This window comes from Protopterus annectens, chromosome 4.part0, assembly GCF_019279795.1.
Source record: "Protopterus annectens isolate FY-2018-M chromosome 4.part0, PAN1.0, whole genome shotgun sequence".
NCBI classification, from domain to species: Eukaryota; Metazoa; Chordata; order Ceratodontiformes; family Protopteridae; genus Protopterus; species Protopterus annectens.
In genome coordinates, this window is record NC_056733.1 from 421753945 (window position 1) to 421781377 (window position 27433).

Consider the following 27433-nt stretch of genomic DNA (forward strand, 5'->3'; position numbering starts at 1 on the left):
CAGTGGGAGAAAAACAGATCCTCACGAATGGAAACTAGATCAGAGGTCTTCCAAGATTTGATCCATTTGTGGGCACTTCCTCAAGAAAATCTATTTGCCTTCTCCTTGAAAAATCAGCTGGCAGGATTCTGCTCTATGACTCCATGCAAGAAGGCCTGGAAGGCAAATGTCTTTTCTTTTCCTTGGACACGATTGTTCCTGTATGCTTTTCCACTATTTCCACTGATATCCAGGGTACTTTGGAAGATTCAGAAGGAATCCCTCCAAGATGATTGTGATGACTCCCTTCTGGCCCAGGCAACAGTGATTCTCCCTTCTTTTGGGGATGGCCAGAGGCAATTACCTTAAGTTTCCTTTCTGGCTGGATCTACTCGCACAAAAACAAGGGTGTTTAATACACCCCAACCCCAACCAACTTCAGTTGACTACTTGGATGATGGTCTTAATTCCATTTAGGCACCATTTTATTGAGGATGTACTGCGGGTACTAGTAGAGACAAAGCCTGCTAGTAGAAAATCATATTGGCAAATGGAAAATGTTTTCCAATTGGTACCAGCAACATAACCAGCACCTGTTTATGGCTATCTCTGTTTTTGCAATATTTGTGTGAGTTACTATACTGTGAACTTTTTTTACTCCCATTTATTTATCAGTCCTTTCAGCATGTCTGCCCATGGATCCTTCTTATTCAGTGCATTCTCATGTCAAAATGTTTTTGAAAGTGGTTTTGCATAAGAGGCCACCTAAGAAAAGCAGTACATCTTCCTTGAGATCTTAATTTGTTGTTAGAGAAGCTAGTGCTTGTTCCATTTGAACCAGCTAACCTGGCTGACTTGAGGTTATTAAAATGGGAAACAGTTTTACCGATTGCTTTGACCTCTGCAAGAAAGGTATCTGAGTTGCAAGCTGTTATGGTGAGTCAACACTGCCATTTTCCACAAAGACAGGGTTTGTTTGAGAACTAGTCCTGCTTGTATGCCTAAAGTGATATCCAAGTTTGCTTTTAGCAAAGTATTCATCTCCCCATTTTCTTTCCTGAACCTAAAAATGAGGGGGAGAGAGAGAGGATACTCCATACCTTGGATGTTCACAGATTCTTGACAAAACTAAATCATTTAGATCTTCAGATTAATTCTTCATTTCCTACGAAAGTATGAAAAAGGGACAACCTGTGTTAAAGCGCACTATTTCCAAATGGTTGTCCAAGGCCATTACCTTTTTTTCTGCTCATCGGAACAAAACTGTCCCAGGCAAGGTCAAGGCCCACTTTGCAGAGTGTTGGCTTCATATACATTTTTGGATTCTTGAAGTATTCCAGAAGAAGAAACGTGTTTATCTGTATCAGCTATAAGCTTGATTCCTTCTCTCTGTTTCAGTCAGGCTTTGCTAGGACCAGTCACCAGAGGTTCAGGACTCTTCTCCTTCCACCTCCCAAATGTAGTAAGCTAGGGTAATCTACCCATGTAGCTAAGACCACTGCAGCAGTGATCAATATGGTGAGCATAGTAAGGTTATTTAAGTAAACTTACCATAACGGTAGATGTTCAAATGATCACTGCTGCAGTAGCCACAGCGTCACCCTTGTTTTTTGGTGTGTTGTTTATGCCAGGATGTGGACATTTATTTTTTGTTGTTCGTAGCATTGTCCTTTCAGGGCTCAGCTTCCCATTCACTGTTGGCATGAAACCTGCCTGTTTAGTCATCTCAGCTTGAGCTGACTGTGTGTGCATGTGGAAGGTGTCCTGAAACTTTGGAGGCTGTCCAGCTGTTAAATCCTATGCAGGGTACAACCCATGTAGCTGATGCTACTGCAGCAGTGATTATTCAGACATCTACTGTTATGTTATGTTTACTTCACAACTGTAGTTTCCTAGATACTTCCCTGTTGATTGATTGTCCTTCACTATTTTTTCTCATTCCTTCCCATCTTAACCATTAATCGTTGGGTCTTATTTTTTTCTAACTCTGGTATAAATAAGTCTTCCTTAAATATTTCAGTTCTAGCCTTTTCTTGGTTTCCACATTCTTCTGCTTTGTCCAAATTTCCAAAATCTGTCTGATATCTATATTGGATCTTAGAGAGCCTATGAGAAGCGAAATAACCAATGTTTGGTGGTAACCCTTTCTACTTTCTGTTGACTAAGTCATTGTGCTAAAATTTGTTGTGCTATGGAGATGTTATTAGAAAACGTAGTTGTTCAACAGTAACATTTCTGAACTCCTGCACATTTTGCAGATACTCCCTTTTTTCCCCCATAAGCACATCTTCACCAAACACTGTAATCTTACAACCATTTCTAAAGTTATAACAGGGTTTCCCTCTGCCACGCTACACAGCCTGCTCTCCCAAAACAGAAGTTCTTTCCAACCTCCTTGGTGAGAAACTTTGGTTATCTTCCCAAGATTCAGTACTGCAACATTGACTGTGATGAACATAGTACAGTTGTGTAGATGACGTATAGTCATTGTAGATATTTGAGTAGATCATTGTTGCAGTATCCTTTCCCTCCCTTGTTCCCTCTCTCATTTTTTTCTCTAGCCTAGGTTTGGGTGGGGTGGGATCCTGTCTTCCCCTTATCATTCACACTGCCTTTCCTCCCCTGCTGCTTTAATCCAGAGTTCTGTCAGTAGGGCTAGTTGGGCAGGTCTTGCTCTGCCTAAAGACCATTGGACACACAGGAGCTCTGCACAGCAAGAAGTCTCTAGACTAAGTACTGCAACACTGATCTACCAGAAAATCTACAATTATGGTGAGTCTTATACACAGTATGCTGGGGATGGTGAAAAACTCTGGTATTTGGGCCGGCCATTGACTACTGCACAGAAGGAAGACCCAAGACTTAGTACTACAGCACTGATCTAGTACAAGATGTATAATTATGGTAAGTCATTAACACAACTATGCTTTCCAGTCCTCACCCATATATAATATTCCCTACTGAAAGCTGATTATTTTTATCAAAATTCTGTTTAGCTCATGTGACACACATGCACTGGCCCAGTAATCAAGGAGCCTCAATCCTCACCACTAGCACCAGTGAGAGGCATCCACATTGGAGGATAACAAGTACACACACAGTAAAGTACAATTTCCCTTAAGAGCACACAGAGATCACAGTCAGTCTGGGGCTGGTTTTTCCCTTTCTCTCTAGATCCCCAGTAAGACTCCCCACTAGCACAGCAATAGGGTTCAGATCTCAACCGACTAGTCAAGCCAAAACCTCCAGTACCCTCTGTGTCCAACCAGTGTTTCAGGTAACTGCCCAAGTACCTGATACACACACACTTTGAGATATGATTTATATACAAGCACACAGACACTCCTGGAGAAGGCTGGCACAGGTTCTCCAGCTATGCCCCCTTCTGCCAGACTGTACAGTAGTACCACCTGCTGCCAGCTACTGTTATCAGCTACTCTAAAGGCCCTTACCAAAGGGTGTCCAATTCTGCTGTGCAGTGTAAAGTTATCCAACTGGCAAGTGTGCCTGAAGACTTGAAGGCTATTTAGGAGTAACCTATACAGTATCACCAAATACATGCAAGTACTCTCAGAGCTTAAATTATCTCTACACAAAACAGCCACAGTTAAAAGGTTTAAGATATTTAATAATAAATAATGAAAACACAAGCCACTACTCGTCAGTTTAACACAGTGATAATAAAGAGTTCAGAAATCATAGGAAAATACTTTAAAACAATATTATAGGACAGTCTGACATAAATATAGAAAACAGCTAGACTAATCTGGCTATATTTCTATATATCTCTAAGAGAAATACTAAGATCTAAATAACTTTACTTACAGAGCAAGGCACAGTGCTGGTGAGTTGTTAACAGGTCTGAAGACAAATACAAAATGCTATCCTTACTTTCTGAGGTAGCCCTTAAATTGATAATACACATTACTGCTGAGCCCTTTGTCCTAGTATACAGATTCCCCCTTCCCTTGAGAATCGGGTGCCTAACTAGCTTGCCTGCCTCAGGCTTTGTAATGTAGGGTCTGAGAGCTGAACCTGTCTCAACTCTCTCTTAGTAACCCTTCCCAGCTCCCCTTCCATAGGATGTCTGACATCCTCTGACAGCATTGCCTCACTGTCAACCTGGGTACTACTACTCACCTCTACCTTTGCAGTCACTCTGTCCAAGGGAGCATCAGTACCTACAAGCAGCTGTGGCTCACCTTCAGTCTCACTGCTGCAGAGTAGCTCCCTCCCTGAAGTAACCACCTCACCAGTCCTGGCTGCAAGTGTGCGGTCTGTCAGTGTCTCCCCCAGGCTGCCAACCCACATGCTTGTCTCCAAGCCTGACTGCATGTAACTGCATAAACACATGGTACTGTGTCATCAAAATCCTTCTCTATCAAGACGTCTGCAGGATGGTAGTTTGGTACCCCTCTTGTCTCAAGACAAACTGCTATTGGCATTTTCTCATTCCCACTTACTGGCTCTCACCTTTTGTTCCCCACCTTGCCTCCATGGACATCTATATGCCACATGGCCCAACTGGTTGCATTCAAAACATGGCCCAACTGGTTGCATTCAAAACATTTGACCCTAGGTCCTGGACATGTACCTGGACTAGAGGCTTCCCTTACTTCTGACAGATTCTGTTGGGGCAGTCTGGGCTGCCCACTATGGGTTCCTTTAGACCCATGAGCAGCACTGGGTGCCCCTTTCCTGCGCAGTGATGCCCTGCATGTTAGGTATACGTCTCCCTTCTTCCCCAACCCATCTACAGTAGAGCATTGTAGGTCAGCTAACCAGATTCTCATGTCCTCAGGCAAAGTGCTAAGGGCTTGTTCCCTCACCAAAAGGTCTGCCAGCCCTTCAAAAGTGGTGACTTGACATCCACTCACCCACCTATGAAAATAAGTGCTTAGTTCAGCAACATATTCACACACACTCATCTCCCTTGCGTCTATGCTCACGAAATCTTTTCCTATAAGCTTTGGGTGTTAGCTAAAACATTCTAGCAAACAATTCTTTACAATACTGTAGTTAAGAAAATCATGATAATAGCTTGGACAACACAATTAACAGCTTTACCATGGAGTAAGAGTGTCAGGAACTGTAATAGCTTTATCATGGCGTAAGGGAGTCAGGAGCCGTACCCATAGCCCTTGGTCAACATTATACTCTTCACATACCCTCTCAAACGTATGAATGAAACGAATTCTCCCTCTCTGTAAACTGTGCAAGGAATTTACTGACCTTTGTTGCTTCTGGGATTCGGTTACTCCTTTCCCCATTAGCTCCATGACTCTGGCGAAGAGTCAGCATCTCCTTTTCATGTTGGCTCTGCCTCTCCTTCTCAGCTTCCAGGTGTAGCAGTTTTTCATTCACCTCAGTCTCTGGACATCTCAGTCTCTGTGCTGCTTCTGCCTCCAAATGCTTGGCCTCCAACTCAAGTCTCTCTAGCTCCAGATGGATTTTTAAGTCCTCTGTAGAAAGGTTGAGCTGTCCAATCTGAGTGTTGTACATCTCCATGGCCAGTCTGATCATCTTCCTGGTTGCTATTCTCGGATGCAGCTGTGACCAGAGCTACATTCATGTCTGACTTGATCAGGTTTCCATCCACCAGTCCTTTATCCTGGCACATCTCAACCCACTGGCTCCTTGTCAGCTTGCTATACTCCTCTGCTGACATGCTTGCCTGCTCTCCCTGATTAACTAAGGTAACAAAATAAATAAAACAATTGTAATCTGAACTCTGAATTTTCACTACATGGCTGATTTAGCGTACAAAAACACCTTCAGTGATTACTGTACACAAGCTACGGGAATTCACTATCCACAGCTCTACAAGACAATTAGTATGTGATGTGGCTAACTCACCACTATCAAACAATTAATACTTGATGTGGATATCCTGCCACTGCCAAACAGTTAATATATGATGCCCGTGCACTGGCCAGTAATCAAGGAGCCTCACTCCTCACCACTAGCACCAGTAAGGCCGTGCACATTGAGAAGGATAACAAGTACACACTCAGTAAAATACAATTTCCCTTAAGAGCACACAGAGATCACAGCCAGTCTGGGGCTGGTTTCTCCCTTTCTTTCCAGATCCCCAATAAGACTCCCCACTGGCACAGCTATAGGGTTTAGATCTCAGCCGAGTAGTCAAGCCAAAACCTCCAGTACCCTCTCTATCCAACCAGTGCTTCTTGTTTCTGCTCTTGTAGCTGACACACACACTTTGAGATTTGATTTATATACAAGCACACAGACACTCCTGGGGAAGGCTGGCACAGGTTCTGCAGCTATGCCCCCTTCTGCCCAGACTATACAGTAGTAACACCTCCTACCATCTGCTCTTATCAGCTACTCTAAAGGCCCTTACCAAAGGGTGTCCAATTCTACTGTGCAATATTACTGTTATCCAATTGGTAAGTGTGACTGAGACTTGAAGGCTATTTAGGAGTGGGCCTGTACAGTATCACCAAATACATGCAAGTATTCTGAGAGCTTAAATTATCTCTACACAAAACAGCCACAGTTAAAAGGTTTAAAATATTTAATAATAAAAACACAAGATACTACTCATCAATTCAACACAGTGATAATAGAGAGTTCAGAAATCGCAAGAAAATACTTTACAACAATATTGTAGGACAGTCTGACATAAATATAGAAAACAGCTAGACTAATCTGGCTATATTTCTATATATATCTAAGAGAAATACTAAGATCTAAATAACTTTACTTACAGAGCAAGGCATAGTGCTGATGAGTTGTTAGCAGGTTTGAAGACAAATACAAAATGCTATCCTTACTTTCTGAGATAGCTCTTAAATTGATAATACACATTACTGCTGAGTCGTTTCAGATTACATCATTCTTGTTACATTAATTTTCCCAGGCTCACAGAACTTAAAATTTAACATTTCCCTTTTGACCTGCACCTGCCAGGAAGCCACAGCAATAAAAGACACTCTACATGTGAACCCTAGTAATTTATCTATGTTTTAAGACAATAGAAAGAATTTATAGCTGCAGACATCCTGTCTCCGAGCTTGAGATCAACCGCAGTCATAAAATCCTTACTTATCTACTTTCTTCCAGCAAGGTGCACTGTTACATTTTTGAAGCTCAGAACATAACACAGATGTCCTTCAAGGATGCATCTGCAGTCATAACATATGGGTTGTCCTGCCTCAGGCAGCCCTTCGGTCGGCCGGATTCCAAAGTCTGGGTCTGGCCTCGGCTGATGTCGCACTTTTCCCAACGTCAGAGCGTCTGGGGTATAAAAAGCATCAGCCGACACCATTTTCCTCAGTCTTTCTTGCCACGCGGTGCCTGAAGCAGAAGCTGTTCGCAAGTGCCGGTCGGTCAGATCCAGTGAATTCAGCTACCGAAGACTTCGAAAAAGCTAAGTACCCCGTTGGGGACTCTTTCTTGCCTCAGCCGATGTCAGACAAAGTAAGTAATTGTTTAACTTATGGGAAACAAATACCTCATAAGGATTTCCATTCTTACTGCCTTCCTTGCTTAGGCCCAGACCACGACGTATCGGCCTGTTCAGCCTGTGCTTCCTTCAACCGACGAACTCTTAGACGTCGGTCAGCATTTGCAGAGGAATTTTTTGGGGCCAATTTTGCATATAAAATGCCGTCGGAGACTCCGACTTCGCATTTGGTGAAAAAACGGAAGGACAAGGACCGACACTCGCGGCCCGCGGTTTCGGCTGAAACCACGGTAAGGCCTACCGCGAGTGTCTCGGTTTCGGCCGAAACAGAGTCCTCGGAGATTCCTTATTCCGAATCCATTCAACCGACCACCGCGGCTCGGGAGGCCCCGGCTGAGTCGGCTACCGAGCTACCTACCGAAACCAGTGTCCAGGAAATGTCTGACACCATACCTTTGGACATTTCTACTCCTGCACGTGGGGCAGCTAGGCCCCCTGCTTCCATGTCCATTAAGGCCTTTTCTAGGGCTAAAGCTGCTAAACTTTCTAAAGCTTTGCCTCCCAAGACTACCTCCCAGAGGCCTTCCTCTAGTTCTCAGATCCTCAGCCTTGCAGAGGACCTTATTTCTTTAATTAGAGGTTCAGAACCTCACCCAGACAGGGCTTCTCACCCTCCACCAGACAAAAGGCCCAGGACGGACCCCTCTGACCCGCACTCTTCAGATGAGTCCACGGATGGATCTGAGTTGTCAGACCACCAGGAGGAGGCTTATTCGCCCTATGAGGATTCTGATGCTGAAGAATCTATCCCTTCGACCTCCCCTCCTGAAGAGTTTTCCTTTGGTGAGACTCTACACTCCATGAGAGAGCATTTTCAATGGCAAGGTCAGGAATTCTCTGATTCTAGAAAAAGATTAAGGACCTTTTTACATTTGCCTCAACATAGGCCCTTAGCTATACCTCCTGTTTTGAATGTAATTGATGATGTGTACAATGATGTCAGTACAGCCCCTGATACTCTCCCTCCGCCCCTGCCAAACCTGATAGATACTACAGGGTCCCGGATTCTCATTTCCATCTGTATAAAGCCCATTCTGCAGACCCAGAAACTATTTCTCAGGGCCCTAAAGGGGTTGCAGCCGCCACTGCCAAAAATCCTCTACCCTCTGAAAGAGAGTCTAGAGCTTTAGAGAGATGGGGAAAGAAGGTATATACTTCTGCAACTCTTTCTGTCAGGGCATTGAATTGTCAATTTCATATGATACAGTACCAAGAGTATTTGTTAGATGAACTGAATAAGAAACTTTCTTCTCCTGAACCCCTTGACCGTAAATCCCTTCAGGATTTGGTACACAACTCACAGCAGGTTAGTAATCATTTCTTAAAATGTGGCTATGATGCATTGGAGGCTTCATTTAGGTCAGCTATGACTGGGGCAGTCATTCGTAGGCATGCCTGGCTGAAGGAACAATCTTTGTCAGGCCATGTTAAAGCTAAACTCCTGGATGCTCCAATGGAGAAACAAAATTTATTTGGCTCCTCTGCTCAGGAGGTCTTAAAAAAGTTTGAAGAAAAGGCAAAATCTGTGCAAACAGTTAAGGATTTCCTGCAAGTACAACCACCGAGATTCAGCAGAAACTGGCCTACTAAGAATTGGTCCTTTCCAGACTCGGACAGAGCCCAGAGAGGCAGGAACAGATGCCCTAGAGGCAGAGGCCAATCGAAGGGCTCCTACAGAGGCCGTCAGTGGCAGCCTGCCAACCAGAGGAGTAGTGCAACAGCAGCAACAACAACTACTACACCAGGACAGGCTCAATGACTTTACTCTGATTCCGCCTACCAGGGATCAACTGGAAGCACCCTTGGGCGGAAAGCTGGCTTTATTCTCAAAAAACTGTCATTATATTACAAGGGACACATGGACACTGCAAATAATAGACAAAGGATACAGGTTCCACTTCCACACATTGCCAAAAAGAAACGGAATGCCAAACCTACCACCAAATCAGAGGGCAGAGGCTTTAAGGCAGATCAACAACTTGCTTCAAATGAAAGCTATAGAAAAGGTACCACTTTCAGAACAAGGCTAAGGATTTTACTCCAGACTATTCCTTGTACCAAGAAAAGAAAAACAATGGAGGCCTATTCTCGACCTGTCCGCACTGAAAACTTACCTCGTTGTGACAAAATTCAAGATGCTGACCCTACAGCAACTTCTTCCCATGTTGGGCAAGGAGTCTTGGCTGGTGACTCTAGATCTCAAGGAGGCATACCTGCATGTCCCTATTCGACCAAGTTGCAGAAGACACCTCATATTTCTTGCAGGATCAGAGCATTATCAATTCTCAGCATTGCCCTTTGGCTTATCTACTGCGCCCAGAGTATTCACGAAATGCCTGGCATCAGTAATTGCACACTGCAGACTTCAGGGGATTCAGATCTACCCATATCTGGACGACTGCCTTATACAAGCGGACAACAAGGTAAATTTGATAAAGGACTTGGCCTATGCCATCCACCTGCTACAGGCCTTGGGATACTCAGTCAACATCCAAAAGTCAAGACTTGTGCCATCCCAAAGAATAACCTTTTTGGGTGCAGATCTGGACACAACCACCCAAATGGCCTTTCTCACAGAAGAAAAATAAAAACAACTTCCAGATTACTTCATGATTCTGACAAGACAAACTCAGCTTACTGCAAGGAAAATCCTGCAGGCCCTGGGTTACATGGCATCCTGCATAATTCTGATACCACAGGCCAGGCTGCATATGATAAAATTACAATGGTACCTAAGGAGTGTATGGTCTCAACACAGTCACAGTTTAGAAACTTTGATACCAATCATTCCTTGCCTTCAAAAGGAATTTCTGTGGTGGGCTCAGGCCTGCCAGTCCAACAGAGGGTTGCCTAAAACAAACCAAAAACAAAACAAACCATCACCACGGACGCTTCAGACCGAGGATGGGGAGCACACATGGAGGGCAAATGTATCCAAGGCCTATGGTCTCAAGGTCAGCTACGCATGCACATAAACCAAAAGGAAATGCTGGCAGTGATGCATGCAATCGAGGCTTTCAAACCCTTCCTCCATCAAGGCCACCTGTTAATAAGGACAGACAACACCACGGTCATGTGGTACATAAACAAGCAGGGAGGCACACACTCCTACCCTCTCTGCCGGCTGGCTATGAATATATGGGAACTATGCCTGAACCTCAATATCCAACTACAGTCCCAGTTCGTGCCAGGAAAAGAGAATACACTGGCAGACAGCTTAAGCAGAACTACCATGGATGCACACGAATGGATGCTGCACCCAGACATCTTCCAACTCATAGCAAAGGCATGGGGAATGCCGGAGATAGATCTGTTCGCCTCCCCCCTCAACCATCAACTGAAGACATTCTGCTCAAGGACATACCACCCACAAGCTTGGAGGGTGGACTCTCTCTTTCAGCTGGAAAGCTCTAAAAGTATATGCCTTCCCACCTCTCCCATTAATGTACAAGGTTCTACTGAAGATCAGGTAGGAGCAGCCAAAAGTGATTCTGATAGCTCCAAACTGGCCAAGGCAACACTGGTATCCATTATTGAGAAGCATGTCACAGGCAAAACCATGGCCTCTACCCCTATGGCCTCTTCTTCTGACGCAGAACAATTTCAAGATCATGCATCCCAACTTGAAAACATTGCAGCTAACTGCCGGGAAAATTCCTTAAATCTCAAACAAAATGTTTTATCACAGAGAGTGAAGGGCATCATCTTGGAATCCCGCCTGCCTTCCACAAGGAAGACATACTCAGCTAAATGGAAAAGATTTCTCATTTGGAACACATCAAAAGGCTCAGATGTGACAGTGGCAAGCATGACACATATTCTGGAATACTTAGCAGAATTGTTCCACAATGGCCTGTCCTATTCTTCCATTAAGATTCATGCCTCAGCAATTTCAGCAGAATACAATGTGGATCCACCTATCTTCTCACACCCTCTCCTCAGGCAATTTCTGAGAGGGATCAAAAATATTAAACCTCCAAGAAAACCCCCTCTACCCGCTTGGGATGTCAACTTTGTGTTGGAGAAACTAACACTTCCTCCTTTTGAACCAGCAGCATCAGCGGATCTACAGTTTCTGTCTTGGAAAACTGCATTCCTTCTGGCAATAACTTCAGCAAGAAGAGTATCTGAGTTACAAGCATTAATGGTAGTACAGCCTTTTATCTTCCATCAGGACAGAGTTTCACTAAGAACCATTCCTACTTTTATGCCAAAGGTGGTATCTAGGGTATCCTTGAACCAAGCTATTCACTTGCCTACGTTCTTCCCGAATCCACAGAATAGAGGGGAAAAACTTCTGCACACCCTGGATATACACAGACAACTATGCTACTACTTGGACAGAACTAAAACTAGCAGAAAGACTGACCAACTATTTGTAGCATATGCTACTGGGGTGCAAGGAAAAGCAATTTCCAAACAGACAATTTCAAAATGGATAGGAAATTGCATTCGATTTTGTTACTCCTTTCATGGAAAGACAGTTCTTGAAAACATCAGGCCTCATTCCACAAGGGCCACGGCCACCACTACAGCCTTCCTACGAGGGGTGGCTACCAAGGACATTTTAGAAGCTGCTACTTGGAGCTCCGTGCATACATTTGCCAAACATTACAATCTACCTTTGTACTCCAGATCCAGAGCAGGTTTTGCTACTGCAGTCCTGCAGGGGATATTAACTACACCATCTTTTTCTTAGTACCTCCTCCCCCAGATTGGCTATGGTATTCTACCCATATGTTATGACTGCAGATGCATCCTTGAAGGACATAGTACAGTTTTGTACCTACCATAAATGCAGATGTCCGATAGGTATGCATCTGCAGTCAGATTTACCCTCCCTCCTACCCCTCTATGGTATTCCTAGGGTACTTACCCCTCTTTTAGCTAGCTGGGGGAATCTATTATGGTGTATTTGTTTGTATATACATGTATATAATTATATAATTTTGCAAATGTTTGGAACTTTTGTTGCATTTATCCAAATTTAGCCTTCCTAGAGGGCACCTGGCATCTGGGGCAAGAAAAACTGAGGAAAATGGCGTCGGCTGATGCTTTTATACCCCAGACGCTCTGACGTCGGGGAAAGTGCGACATCAGCCGAGGCCAGACCCAGACTTTGGAATCCATCCGACCGAAGGGCTGCCTGAGGCAGGACAACCCATATGTTATGACTGCAGATGCATACCTATCGGACATCTACATTTATGGTAGGTACAAAACTGTACTTTTTCTTACATTTGTGAAACTAACCTGTGGATCATATTAATATTTACAATGACATAGAATTATTTATAAAATTCTATCTGGCTGGGCTGGGAGACCCTCAGTTTTTTTACAGCTCCATAGCAGCTTTTTTTATTTTACTTTCAGGAGGACTGCTTTTTTTTCTCCCTTCTGCATCATCCCACGATGCCCTACTCAAGACCCCACATCAATCACTGAGTCTGCCAGGCACCTCTACCCACCTGCTCTTCATCTGATAGGGTTGGGGCCAGTGAATAACTTGAGGGTGTTCTGGGGTTCTGGTCATCACCATTGTTTGTGGATAGGGGTTTCCATATGACCTGCCCATTACCACCTTCTTATGTGGTTCTGTGGTAATGTCTGGGATTGGCATGCAATGGGGATGGGGATGTGTGGCATTTCACCACGCCTCCTTAGCTTCTCAGCCTTAACAGCCATGTCCCCACCATATTCCTACTTTTGAACATGCCTTCTAATAGCAACATCTCCAGCCTTCTCCAGGGATCATCTCAGGATATACTCACAGAAATACCTCTTTGCCACTCCTTTAGTCACTCAAGCAACTAATCAAACCCATTTGGACTGAGCTGTAGTCAGTGCTTTATCCCTCAGTGCCACCATAATGTCTCGTAGTAGCAATTTTTGGTGGAATACATGCCAGTGTAATCATTCTCCCTTGCCAGTAGCTCCTTGTTCACTTTTTAACGCAAATCTAAATATATATGCATGTATGTATGTGTGTGTGTGTATGTATGTGTATATATATATATATATATATATATATATATAATATGGGATCTGTACAGATACTTGACTGCATCTTTCACCAAATCCCAATTTGCTGAACTACTTGCGTGAAAGTGCTTTTCACCAAAGCAGCACTTTCACGTAAGTATGCTTGTTGTTCCAGTCGTACTACGTTGTGGTAAGGGAAAATTCCCTTTTCCCCACTATAGTGTGACCTTGGAGTAAGAATATTAAAGTAGGGGGGTGGGAAGCTTGCCCATTGCAGTCAAGTGGTTTTTGTGGGTTTTTTTCTTTTAACATACTTTAACGAAAGCGCTTTTGTTAAAGTGTGTTCGGTGGTAATGGATTCGGGCTTTTGATGTTTCAATCAAAGGTCCTAGATCTATATATATATATATATATATATATATATATATATATATATATATTGTACAAATCTAACATTATTGTTTTTTTTTTTACCTCCTGTATCACTGTTGGAGCCCATCTAAGAATCAGTATTATTACTCACCTTTTCTTTAAACCTGAGCTTCTGCTGAATATCCATTCTGAAATCTTATTTGTCAAATTCACATGCTCATTACTATCCAAATGTGGCTGTTTCAACATTGCTCTTTGCATTCTATATTTCTTAATATAATTCAAAATTCTTTCCTTTTTGTCTATATCTGTAAGGCCATTTGCATTCCATGATAATTTGGGCAAAGTAGTCATTACGATAAAAAGTTATCACAACCACCTATTATACAATACATTTCTTTGTAATGTGTATTTCCAGCATTGGTCTTAGATGCACACGCTGTTTGACCGGCTGATCTTTAATGTAGATGCTCTTTGTGTTTCACTGTTGCAGTCATCACTTTTGGGTTATCCTGCCAGGGGTAGCCCTCAGTCGGCCCGAATACCAGAGGCTTAGTATTTCTGTGTCGGTTGCTGTCGCTCCAGGACTGATGTCACGTCATCAGTTTTATAAAATCAGGCAGCCGAGGTAGCAGTTCACATGAGTGCCGGTCAGCTGCTACTTGAGTTTTCATTCCGAATTGAAGTTGAAGTCTTCTAAAGCTAAGTACCCCATTGGGGGGTCCTCTTTTCTTACTCTAACCAAGATCAGAAAAAGTTAACAATTGTCTCGCCTGTGGAAAGCAAATACCACACCGAGACTTCCATTCTTACTGTGTCACCTGTTTAGGCCCAGACCACGATGTCCTTCACTGTCGCTTTTGTGCTTTGCTCAACGACAGAACTATACATTGTTGGGCCCTTATTGTAGCTAGATTTTTTGCTCTCAGTCCTCGAATTCCAATATGGCTTCGTTAAGCCGTCTGACTACCGATCTTCTGAAAAAATGTAAGAATAAAGGCAAAGACAGACCGCACCGGTCCAAAACCACCGCCGATGCTTCCGTTAAGCTAGTCGTCAGTTCTCCGGTCCTCAGTGAGGCACTTTTGCAGCCCCTGATGCCCACTTCTGTGGATTCGCAGGCCGCTACCGAGACCCTTTTGGAGTTTGGTATGCCACAAGACTCTTCTTCGACTAAGGAACCTGCGGATGTCTCTACTTTGGATGGGTCTGGAGCCGCTTAGCAGACACCAGCTTCTGAAGAAATACTTCGCACTACCGATTCTCGACATAAACCAACGACTTCTTTTGCATCTTCAGTTCTTTCTAAAACTACCGAGTTTCTAAGGCCCAGGGTATGAACTATGCCCAAAAAACTGAAGACCCAAGCTCAGGCACCTGCTTCCTTGCCTCAATCTCAAATGCTTAAAATGGCAGAAGACATTATTATGCTTATTTGGGGAAGCCAGGCTACCCCTTTCAAAAGAAAAAGACTTGTCCCCAGTACTTTTATCTGAACAGGAGTCTGATGACTCTGATGCTTTTGAATATGAAGACATGCAACCCCCTCTCTGCTTATGAGGATTCTGATGCAGAGGAATCCATTACTTCTGCCTCTCCACCCAAGGATTTTTCATTTGGTGAAACCCTTCATACTTTAAGGGAGCATTTCCAATGGGAATGTCAGGACTACACTCAGTCAAAAAAGAGACTCCGGGAATTCTTAGATTTACCACAACACAGACCTTTGACCATTCCTCCTGTCCTGGATGTTGTTGTTGATGTTTTTATGGAATCTAGTTTGACTCCTGACACACTTCCTCCTGCTCCCAGGAAACCTGACAGGTACTACAGAGTCCCTGACTCTCACAATTTCCTTTTCAAAAATCCTACTGATGACCCAGAGGTCATCTCTCAAGGACCTAAAGGAATTAAAGCAACCTCAGCTAAGACTCCCACCCCCTCAGACAGGGATTCCTGCGCTTTAGACAGATGGGGTAAAAAAGTATACACCTCTGCTACTCTTGCTATTACAGCACTAAATTGTCAGTTCCACATGCTAAAATATCAGCAGCATACCATGGAACTCCTCAAACAAAATGTCTTCCTTTCCTGCTTGTGCAGAAAATAAAGAATTACAAGAGCTTATGCATTTTGCAAGCCAAGTTACTTAAGCACACCTTGCAAATGTGGCTTTGACGCCCTAGACGCTTCTTGCAGGGCAGCAGTCACTGGTTCTGTCCTTAGAAGGCATGCTTGGCTTAAGGAACAGACCTTGCCAGACCATGTCAAATCAAAATTATTGGACGCACCATTGAACAAAGAAAATTTGTTTGGCACCAAGGCAGAAGAGGTCCTAAAAAGATGGAAGAAAAAGCTAAATCTATGCAGATAGTTAAAGACTTTTTTACAGGTTCAGCCTCAAAGGTTCAGTAGGCATTGCCCCTCCAAACGCCGGTCCTTTCCGGCCCCCTCTAGGCCAGTGCAGCCCAGACCCAGGGGAAGCAGACCCCCCCAGACAGCAACCCCAGGGAATGCAGAGATCTAAGCAATGGAGTTCCTCCTCTTCAAAAACAGGAAGTGCTAAGCCACCCCTTATGGTAAGAAATCACAATGGCTTTACATCTCCACTCCTTACCTCTGCCCACCTGCTTGTGCCCCTAGGAGAGAAACTCTCCTTCCATGCAGACAACTGGGCCTGTATTACCAACGACCGATGGGTTCTCAACATAGTGTCCCAGGAATACTATTTTTATTTCCACACTCTGCCAACCCCAAAAGGGTTCCCAGATCTTCCTCCAAACCAGTGGGCAGAGGCCAAAAGCAAGTCTTTTCCCTGCTCTCCATGAGGGCAATACAGCATGTTCCTGCAGACTAGATAGGCCAAGGTTTCTATTCCAGACTCTTCCTGGTACCCAGAAAAGAGGGCACCTGGCGCCCTATCCTCAATCTATCCATTCTAAACACCTTTCTGGTGATACCAAAATTCAAAATGCTCACCCTCCAGCAGCTTCTTCCTATGCTTTCCAAGGATGCTTGGTTAGCCACCCTAGACCTAAAAGAGGCCTACCTACACATCTCAATCAGGAAATCTTGCAGGGAATATCTACGTTTCAGGGCAGGATCTGTGCACTTTTGGTTCTTTGCACTTCCCTTTGGCTTATCCACTGCTCCTAGAGTTTTCACAAAATGCCTGGCTCCAGCCATTGGATTTTGCAGACAAAGAAATATTCAGATTTACCCCTACTTAGACGATTGCCTGATTCAGGCAGTCAGGAAAAGCTGTTACAGCACATGACCTTTGTAAAGGACCTTCTGACCTCCCTGGGATATACTATCAACTAAAATAAATCAAAACTAGTCCCCACACAAAAAATTGTATTCCTGGGAGCAAGCCTGGACACAGCATCCCAGATGGCATTCCTCACTCCAGAAAAACAAGCCTATCTGACAGGCTACTTCTCTCAACTAGCCACCAGAACCCAGTTATCTGCAAAGAACATCCTGCAAGCTGTAGGGTTTATGGCCTCCTGCATTCTACTCATTCCATATGCCAGACTGCATATGAAAAAATTACAATAGTACCTAAAAAGCCTTTGGTGTCAACACTCTCAAGACCTAGAAACTATCATACCAATGATACCTTGTCTAAGGAAAGATTTTCTTTGGTGGGCAGCAGCATGCAACCACAACAAGGGACTTCCCTTCTCACAACCCCATGTCGCACAGACCCTCACCACAGATGCATCAGACTATGCCTGGTGTGCACACCTGGATGGCAGGTGCAGTCAGGGCCATTGCAGCCCAAATCAAATACATCTGCACATCAACCAAAAAGAGATGCTAGCTGTTCAGCACGCCCTGACAGCTTTCGGACCCCTAGTCTCCCCAAGGCCTCTGCTGATCAAAACAGACACCACAGTGATGTGGTATATCAACAAGCGGGGGGATTCACTCATCCTCTCTGCATGCTCGCCATGACCCTCTGGCACACTGCCTCAGCCATGCAACTACACCTGCTAGCACAATTCCTGCCAGGCTCCCTAAACTCTTTGGCAGACAACTTAAGCAGAAACCTGCTAGACCCACACGAGTGGCAGTTAGACCACAGAACCTTCACCCTTGTAACCCAGAAATCGGGCACCCCGAAGGTGGACCTCTTTGCCTCCCACTCCAAACATCAGCTCAGCAAATTCTGCACCAGGGAACCTCACAGCAAGGCCTGGAAAATGGATGCTCTGTCCTTCCAGTGGGTAAACCTCTCGGTCTATGCATTTCCCCCTCTACCACTCATTTCAAGGGTACTGCTCAAAATAAGGGAGGAAAAACTGAGGGCAATCCTGATTGCCCCAGACTGCCCACTGCTGCGCAGCTGGTCACCCCTGCCACCATGGCACCTACCTCAGATCCCAACACTCCTGACCCAGGAGAATGGAGAATTCATGCATCCCCAATTGCAGACACTCAACCTGGCAGCCTGGCTTATTCCCTGACCTCTCCTCAAGCTGTCAGCCTAAGCAAACAAGTCCTAGATTTTATACATGAGGGCAGATGCCCCAGCACTAGAAAACCCTATGCTGACAAGCGGAAAAGGTTTTGCACCTGGATCCCGGCTAAGGGAGCCGAAACAGCACATCCCTCCCTACCTCTCATCCTGGATTACCTAGCAGACCTACTACACAGGGGTATGTCCTTCTCTTCTATTAAAATTCATGCCTTTGCCATCTCTGCTCATTACAGCTCAGAACCACCTCTCTTCTCCCCCCTGTCATCAAACAGTTCCTAAGAGGGGCTAACAACTTAAGGCCACCCAGAAGAGCTCCTACCCCAGCTGGGGACCCTAACTTTGTGTTGGAGAAACTCACCCTACCCCCATTTGAATCTGCAGCTTCAGCAGAGTTAAAATTCCTCTCTTGGAAAACAGCCTTGCTTCTGGCCATCACTTCAGCTAGAAGAATTTCAGAGCTGCAAGCACTCATGGCTGTAGAGCCCTTCATCATTTTCCATCCTGACAGGGTCTCCCTCAAGACTAACCCATCCTTCATGCCTAAAGTGGTGTCCAGTGTGGCTCTCAACCAATCCATTCATTTGCCCACCTTTTTTCCTAACCCACAAAACAGGAGGGAAAGGATTCTACACTCTAGATGTGCACAGACAGCTCAGATTCTATCTGGATATGACTAAATCTTTTAGAAAAACTGACCACTTGCTAGTCCGCTTCGCAGCAGGGGGTATAGGGCAAGGACTTATCCAAACAAACAGTCTCCAAATGGATAGCACACTGCATCCATTTCTGCTACAAACAGCAGGGGAAACCGCCCCAAAAGGTTCAGGACACATTCCACCAAGGCAACCTCCACCTCTGCAGCTTTTCTCAGAGGGGTCTCCACCAGGGACATCCTGGAGGCTGCAACGTGGACTTCTGTTCATACCTAAGCATTACCACCTGCCTTTATTTTCCAAATCCAGGGCAGGCTTTGCCACCACAGTCTTGCAGGGCATCCTAGCCAGCCCCCAGTCTTCTTGACTGCCTCCACCCTTTTCTTCAGCTTTGGGAATCAACCCAAATGTGATGACTGCAATAGTGAAACACGAAGAACATAGTACAGTTGTGTACACTTACCATAAATGTAGATGTTCGAGTGTATTCACTGTTGCAGTCCTGGTTCACCCCCCCCCATCCCCCTTGTTTCCTCTCTCTCTCTCTCTCTCTCTCATCATCTCTCCTTACAGGGCATTTTTGGTATTTACTTTCTACTGGTGGTGTTCTTCCACTATAACCTAGCTCCCTATTTGGCGTCGGGTGCCTGATTTTATACAACTGACAACCTGACGTCAGTCCTGGAGTGACAGCAAGCGACGCAGAAATACTAAGCCTTTGGTATTCGGGCTGACTGAGTGCTGCTCCTGGCAGGATAACCCAAATCTGATGACTGCATCAGCGAATACACTCTAACAGCTAAGTGTACACAAATGTACTTTGCTTTTTTTCATTTCCATTTGAACTTGTGTCACAGTTTTCAAGACTTTTTGTTTCAAAGAAAGCACTAAAAAATAATAAATATTTTTAGAACCCCCATCCCATTTTAACTTAGAAGAAATGCACAAAACTATGTACACATTCAGCAACTGAAGTTTACCCTCCAGATAGGATCATTTGCTCCAAATTGACAGCTTCACTCTCCGGCATTACCTAAACTTAAATTAAGGTTACCTTTTCTAAAGTGCATGCTAGAGCCTGTATTCCAGATTACACCAATTGCTGTCTGTTCTTTCTTATGTCCGTTCCCTTCCTAGATATGAAAAGTAGCTTGTATGCTTTCAGTAAAAATTAACATTTAGCTCTAAGAAAAAGGACACTAGCTACAGTTAAATGAGTAAACTAACTCTGTTGTGCTTGTAGCTGTATATCTGTAACTTCTAAAATGGTGCCTACAATGCCAGTGCTATAAATAGAATGCTTCCCTTTCATGTTTGCAGCCCGTATGTGCACTCTCACAGTTAATGACATCTGAGTTCTTTATTTTGATTATTACACATGCACAAACAGGATCACTACGCTGAAATAGTGCATGTGCAGCAGATGGAGTTAAAATGCTATTGGTGCCATTTAAAAAAAATAAGAAAATAATGATTTTCCAGTTCCAGGTCATCTCCCAATGTTTGTTGGTTTATATCACTCACTCATCACACGTCAGATTTCCATTGCTGGTATCAAGCAATGAACTTAATGTTTGTAACTGTGTGCCAGATGATTTCTTCTTCTCAGAGTTGCAATTAATCAGTTTTAATGTTGTTTTACAAAGAGCTCCCATTTCCATGCCTCATAGAACATATTTCCTGAGAACACAAAGTGAGCTAGATAGACATATGATGTCACTGTAGCAAAAAACAATCAGTTGAGACAGAGTGTCTTTAGCCTGTTAATCTTCCCTTCAGAGTTTTCTGCTGCTCTGAAGTTCCTGCACTGTTTGACAAAGATGTTTCTTTTCTCATTGAATGTGCCATTTGCCAGTACATTTCAAGTGCTGGTAATTTCTTAGTCTGTAAAAATTGGTTCTAATGATACTGTAGCTCCTGTCCTTTGTATTCCACCCCTCCAGGTAAATTGTGCCTTTTCTATTTTGCTTTGGAAATTTTCAGACTTGTAACCTCCTTCCTAGGCAAAAACAGCTTAAAAACCAAATCACAAAGTGTCACTGAAAGCCATTAAGTGGAAAACATTTGATGTCTGACCTTTTAAAGAATACTACAGTTCTTATTAATTAATTATCTAACTGCCAGTGAAGTCTTTTATGTACTATCTAATGGCTTTGTGCTAGGACTTTTTTATTCTGATGAAGTCTCTTGTGAGAGACGAAAGAGCTCATTTTATTTTTTCAGGTTGCTTTAATAAATTAATTCTTGGACCATTTCTGGACCCTCATTTGACATTGAAGTTTATCTGATCAGAGGTTATTGGGAAAGCATTAGAATTTCACCAGGGAATTTATATCCCCCCAGTTCTAAACTGGAAACAAGACAAATCTTGACAACTTCAGTGGAATTTCTTCAAGGTTTGAGAGTATTTGGTAGAGACTAGAATTTAGTAACAGCAAGGGGAGATGTAACAGGGCGCCCATGGTTTCACAAAGTAACATCATAGATGAAATTATTTTGGAATATTCTCATTGTTTATGAACTAATTGATGTATCTGACCTGCTTGGGCAGGGGGGGGGGGGGGCGATAAAACCTTTACTTATTTTTTGTCTTACTTCAGGATATTTTCTTGCTTGTATGCAACACATTTAAGTTTCCCAAGCTATGATTTGACTGTAAATGTTTCCAAAACTATGATCTGACTGTAACCACCTCAGTTTATGACAAGAGTTGAAGATGAGACATTGGAGGTTTCAGACAGGCTGGTTTAAAGATAGAGGTAGAGAACACTCTTATAAAGCAGCGAACCAGATAAGCAGACAAGAGATAGAGTACTAGACAAACTGATAGGCAAATGGGAAAACTCAGGGATGAGATGGCATACCGGGGAAAGTATGGAAAAAAAAAATAGAAGGATATAATTATTTCAGCTTGTCACCTCAGTTTTAATGTGATACGAAAGCAGTTTATTTTATTTTAATTGAAAATTGCCCTGATAACGGTGGTTCCCAAAGATGGGAAAGACCCCAGTAACCTCAGATCATTTTAATCCAGCTCAATATTAAACCATGATTATAAAGTATTTCTGCCTTGCAAAAATTTTGCCTAAGAAAATACATGAAGACCAGTGTGGTTTTGTGAAGAATAGGCAAACATTTAATAATGCACTTAAAACGTAGATGATCCTAGAGTAAGGTGAAAAAAGGGAATGATGAGTTGGTTCTTCTCACTTTCAGTGCAGAGAATGCATTTGATAGAGTTCACTGGAATTGTCTGGGATTTTCTTTGAAAAAAAATGAGTTCTGAGATAGTTTTATTGGTCTATTAAGAGAAAGAAATGAATCAGCTGAGATGCTAAAGGTTAATGCCAGGTTTTCTCCGTAATTAGAAATAATGAGAGGTATGAGGCAAAGTTGCACCATTTCTCTCCTGCTATATATATATATTTGGAGCCATTAACCAAGAAAATAAGACAATCTGAATTAAAAGGATGGAAGAGTAAAGGGAGGTGTGGTGAGAAAAAATGCTTTATTTGCAGACAATATTACGTCACATACTACAGATCCAGAAAAGGGATCCCTCATCTGTACGGAATTTTAGGACACTTCCAGAAGATATCAGAATATAAAATTAATTTAAAATGAAAGACCTTTTTTTAAATCATGTTCCCACTCAAGATTTAGTTCAAATGTTTGCTTAATTATGGGTCATTAATAACCTGAAATACTTAGGAATATGATTTATAAGGAAAACTGAAAGTTATTTACTGCTACTGCAGTGTTAATGCTATGTTACTATATAACAATAGATTTGTGTCTCAAGCTCTCAATAACTTGAGAGATAACTTACATGCAGAACAGATGTATCGAAAAGTAGAAACAATTTTTAGAAATAAGGTACGTCAGGATTGGAAGTTTGTGACCTGGCCAGTAGGACTTGAGAGTTAGCGGAGGCCTCTCTACAAGGGCAGTAGAGGTATGGTGCAAAGAATATCAGGTGGTTTATTGGCAGGAAGTGAGAACAGATGAAGCGGGACTGGACTGGGAGAATTTCAGATAGGAAAGACAGCTTACAGTAAGGGAACTGCAGGGGGCTGTATGAGATAGTAGTAAAACATGGTAAGCAATGAAGGGCCAAAGATGTGGAAAGACCAAGCTTGTAGAAATATTAAGAGGAGAGAGCTATGTCAACAAAGTAGTGACATTTAAAATTTGAATATATAAGGCTTTGATACAGGATATTTAGGTAGATAAAAGTACAGTATATAACGAGTGGCAGGAAAGAGATGGAATAACAATAGGGTTAAATGACTGGAGAGATGTGTGGATTATCCCTATAAGGCTGCCATGGTGAAAAAGTTTAGAACCTTTGTATGGAAGTGCCTACGCAAATATTTTATACACTAGACAGGTTACTTAAATTGTGCCCCCCTGTGCCAATGCATATGCCAACCTTGTCGTATTGGAATGGGAAAAGGAATTTATATTTAATGATTTGAGGTTTGCAAACGCCGTATTATACAGACGTTTTGTAGACGATATACTAATTATATGGAATGGTGATGTAGATGGCCTCATTTCTTTCATTGATTATATGAACAGTGTCACTCCGTTTTTTAAGTTTAGTTATGATTTTTCTCATCATTATGTAAATTTCTTAGATATTACTATCAAAAAGGACAATTTATGTAGACTATCTACAACACTCTATAGGAAACCTTGTTGGAGGAATGGGATCCTCCACTATGATAGCCTACATCCACGACATATTTTTCCAAATATTATAAGAAATCAAATGGGGAGGATTGATAGAATTTGTAGTGATAGACTTGATTCACTAAGCTTAATGGATATTCAAAGGAAACTCTTTGGAAAGGGGCTATCCTATTAAAATGTTTAATGAAATAAAAGAATCACTATCTAATGGTACTAGGTTCCATATTAAAAAGCCTACTCTTTATCATAATTCCAGTAGGAAGATGTTTAATACTATGTCCTATGATATCAAATACACCAATGATGTACAGCATTTGACTAATATAATAAGGGGCAACTGGAAGATTTTACTGTCAGATACATCTATTTTAGAAGTTGTGAGTAATAAACCAACCTTTAGATACATGAATTGTATGAACATAAAGAGACTGTTATGTAAGGAGAAATTAACTAATACATCTACTGATATTAGATCTTTGATAAAAACAGGCACCTTCCCATGCACTAAATGTTCCTATTGCAATTACATCTGTAGAAATAGTGGTTTTACACCTCCAGATATGATAAGGAACATACTACCAATGCACTATGCAAATTGTAATACTAAAAATGTGATATATCTTGCCACCTGTACCCTTTGTGATGCTTACTATGTGGGTTTAACCTCACGGAGATTAAGAGATCGAATTTATGAACATGTATATAACATCAGAAAGAGTAACCTTAATAATGCCTTAGCTCTACATTGTAGCATCCACCCTCAACATAGTTTTGTGTTCCAGGTTTTACAGGTGGTGGATTTTAATAGAAGGGAAGGTGACAACTTAAATACCCTGGAGGGTTTTGAGCTAAGATGGATATTGAGACTTAGAGCTCATCTATCGCCAGGCCTCAATTCTGTAGTTAATCTTCGACCAGCCCTGATAGGTCCGAGCTAATAAAAAAGATATTGGTGAATTTGATATATTTTGCCATCCTTATTAAAAAATATATAAATATATATTTTTATTTAATTATTGATGATACAGGTTTATTTTAGTACTGTAATCAAAAATATGCTTTGTTGTTAGTAATTATTATTTATATACTAATTTTGACAAATGTGATTAAATATTTCCATTGGACTCTACAGAGTTCGTGAACCTCTTGCTATGAGGTTCGAATCTGCAGTATCAATTTATATTAAAGGTAAAACTAATGCTATTTTATAGCTCAGTCTCTAGTATTAGTTATTGGAGATTATACTATAGCTGAGTGCTAATTCTACTTTATGTTTATTTTGAGTGGCGTTTTATATTGTGCATCTCATTTCTTAGTTTGTAGTATTTACTTTAACCTATGGCTTCAGCCTTTGATTAAATGGGATTATGTATAAGACCTATTTGTGTTTTTTAGGATATATATATACTTTGGGGGTTGTGTTTTGACTCTTTAATGCCAGAACCTAATTATAGTCATGGATTCTGTGACTGTATAATTTTTGCCATGGTTAGTATGGCAGCGTTCGCTTAAGCGTATTGCTTGGCTAGCTGCTACAACATGATGTTTCCTTTTCCCGGGTGTATAATCCATCAAGGCACAAATACAAATGTACTTGACTGTAGGTTTGCTTCAACAACGAATGCTGTTTGTAGAAGGCCCTTAGTTAATATGTTGAGATGATGTAGTCTTTTATTGTAATTCCTAAGACTAAAATGTCAATGATTTAATTGCTCTGGAAATAAGCATCTGTATTAGAATGTAATAATATGTGATGGAAATATGCCTTTAGAAACGAGCTAGGATTGTTAAATAGAAATCTAGTGGAAGTTATACCTAGATTGCTTCCTTTCCTAAATATGGGCATGGCTTCCTGAATTGATTGTAAATGCGATGTTTGAATAATTTTATGTATTTCATCAATTAATGTGATATTCATAGAAATGAGAAGGTTTAATGTTGTGTTTTAAATGAAATACCTAATAGATTCTTTTTTAAATACAATGCTAGGTAGTTGAAAACAGCACTATTATTTTATTTTATTTATTCAAGTTTTATCATTGTTAACGAGCTTATAGTTTGTTAATTGATCATAATTAGTGTGATTAATTGGTTAATTATGACAAGGGGTCCCTATAAAAGAAAATGGAATTCTTTGCATGATTGTAACCTGATGAAGCACAACTTGTTTGTGTGGCGCTTGCTCCTGTTCTACTTTTACAATAAATGCTACTTGGATTATATCGTGGTGGTTTCAAGCAGTTTCTTCACTATTGCCTCTCCTACCTTGATGCAAGAAACCTTTGGGTGATTGGATTTGTTCGTTTTTTGTTATTTTTTTTTTTTTCCTTATCCGGTCACCACGCGATGGAAGCACAGAATATTGAATTAGACTACAACCCTGTGAATAACTCTTCTCATGATAACTGGAACTGCCTTTTCTATCAACGTGAAAATCCGTTGCTACTCATGGATTTAAATGGTGAGGCATGTAAAAGTCCATCTACTAACAGTGATAATATGCATGAATTCTTTGGTAATATGAGGACACTAGAGAACGACCTCTATCGTTTGCATAGGCTTGTATGGCAGAGACGGCATCTGCAAGCATGTCAGCACTTTAAAGTGATCCATGCATGCTGCGTTTGTGCATGCCGACTTATGGGGATAGTCAACCAGATTTACTTCGGCAATGGCAGAAGCTAAATATTGACTTTGGCTTTAAATATATTCAGCTACTTCTAGACACGCTAGAAGCTGATTAACTAAAGAACAGTACAACTTGCTTACCATCACCTATGAGTCTGAATTTTGTAAAGCCAAAATACAAGCTATGAACAAGCAACTGTCCCTATATAGTAACAAATTGGAGCAGATAAAAATGAAAAAAACTAAAGCGTGATTGTGAGGATTTTCATCTCGGCCGAATTTTTGTTTGGCCGAGAACACATCCCAACTTCACTAATTCATCCAATAACCAAGGAGATGTTGCATCTGGTTTGAATAATGATGTTCCTGCAAGTGCACATAATAGTACGACCAACGCAGAACTGCATGCAGAGACTGTGCTAAATGAAGTGTCCGTGTTATCAGATACTCCGGTTTTGTCATTACCTTGTAACCAGCAAGGTCTGGTTCAGTTGACTAATATAGGTACGAAACCCAAAGTTATAGCCTCTACCAACAAATCGACAGCACCTTTGCCTTTGATTTTTCCCCTCCCTTACAAAGAGCGAGCCCGATCCAACAGTCGGGGGAGGGGGAAAAGGAAACTGTCAGGCGACGTGAAGGAGCAGAGAAGAAGAGCGAAGATCTGAGCTTTCTATCAAGTGACAGGAGACGCATTGTAGAAGAACTGGAGAATGCTGATTTAAATTGTTTATTTTTTAATCTATCATCCAGGACATTTTCATATAATGCCATGAATATTTTAAATAAGGGCTTATCCTTCATACCCTCTCAACACAGTAATATTTCTGATACTCTCATAGGTCTACGCAAATTTTGCAGGAAACTATCTTTGAAGCTAATGTTTAAAAACAATTTATCTGATTCTGTCAATACCTTTGATAATAACCCCAAGTTTGCTTGTAGAAAGAAAAGTACCTTTACACCACCTATGATGCCAATAGTGGATTGTTTTTTGAAAACATGTGAGCGTGACTTATATTTATACTATGAGAGTCAACCGAAAAAGAATATTTTTAAAAATCTTAATAAGGAGGAAATGTCTGAGTTGAAAATGATGTGTAATGATCCCCACCTAATATTTAAGCCAGCAGATAAAGGAGGGGGGAT

At 42.0% G+C, this 27433-nt stretch overlaps 1 protein-coding gene across 1 annotated transcript in view; it reads left to right on the plus strand.

The window, feature by feature from the left end:
- Window positions 1-27433, plus strand: part of LOC122799363 (acyl-CoA dehydrogenase family member 11-like) — a 2063282-nt gene that overhangs the window by 1749036 nt on the left and 286813 nt on the right. The window lies entirely within an intron of this gene.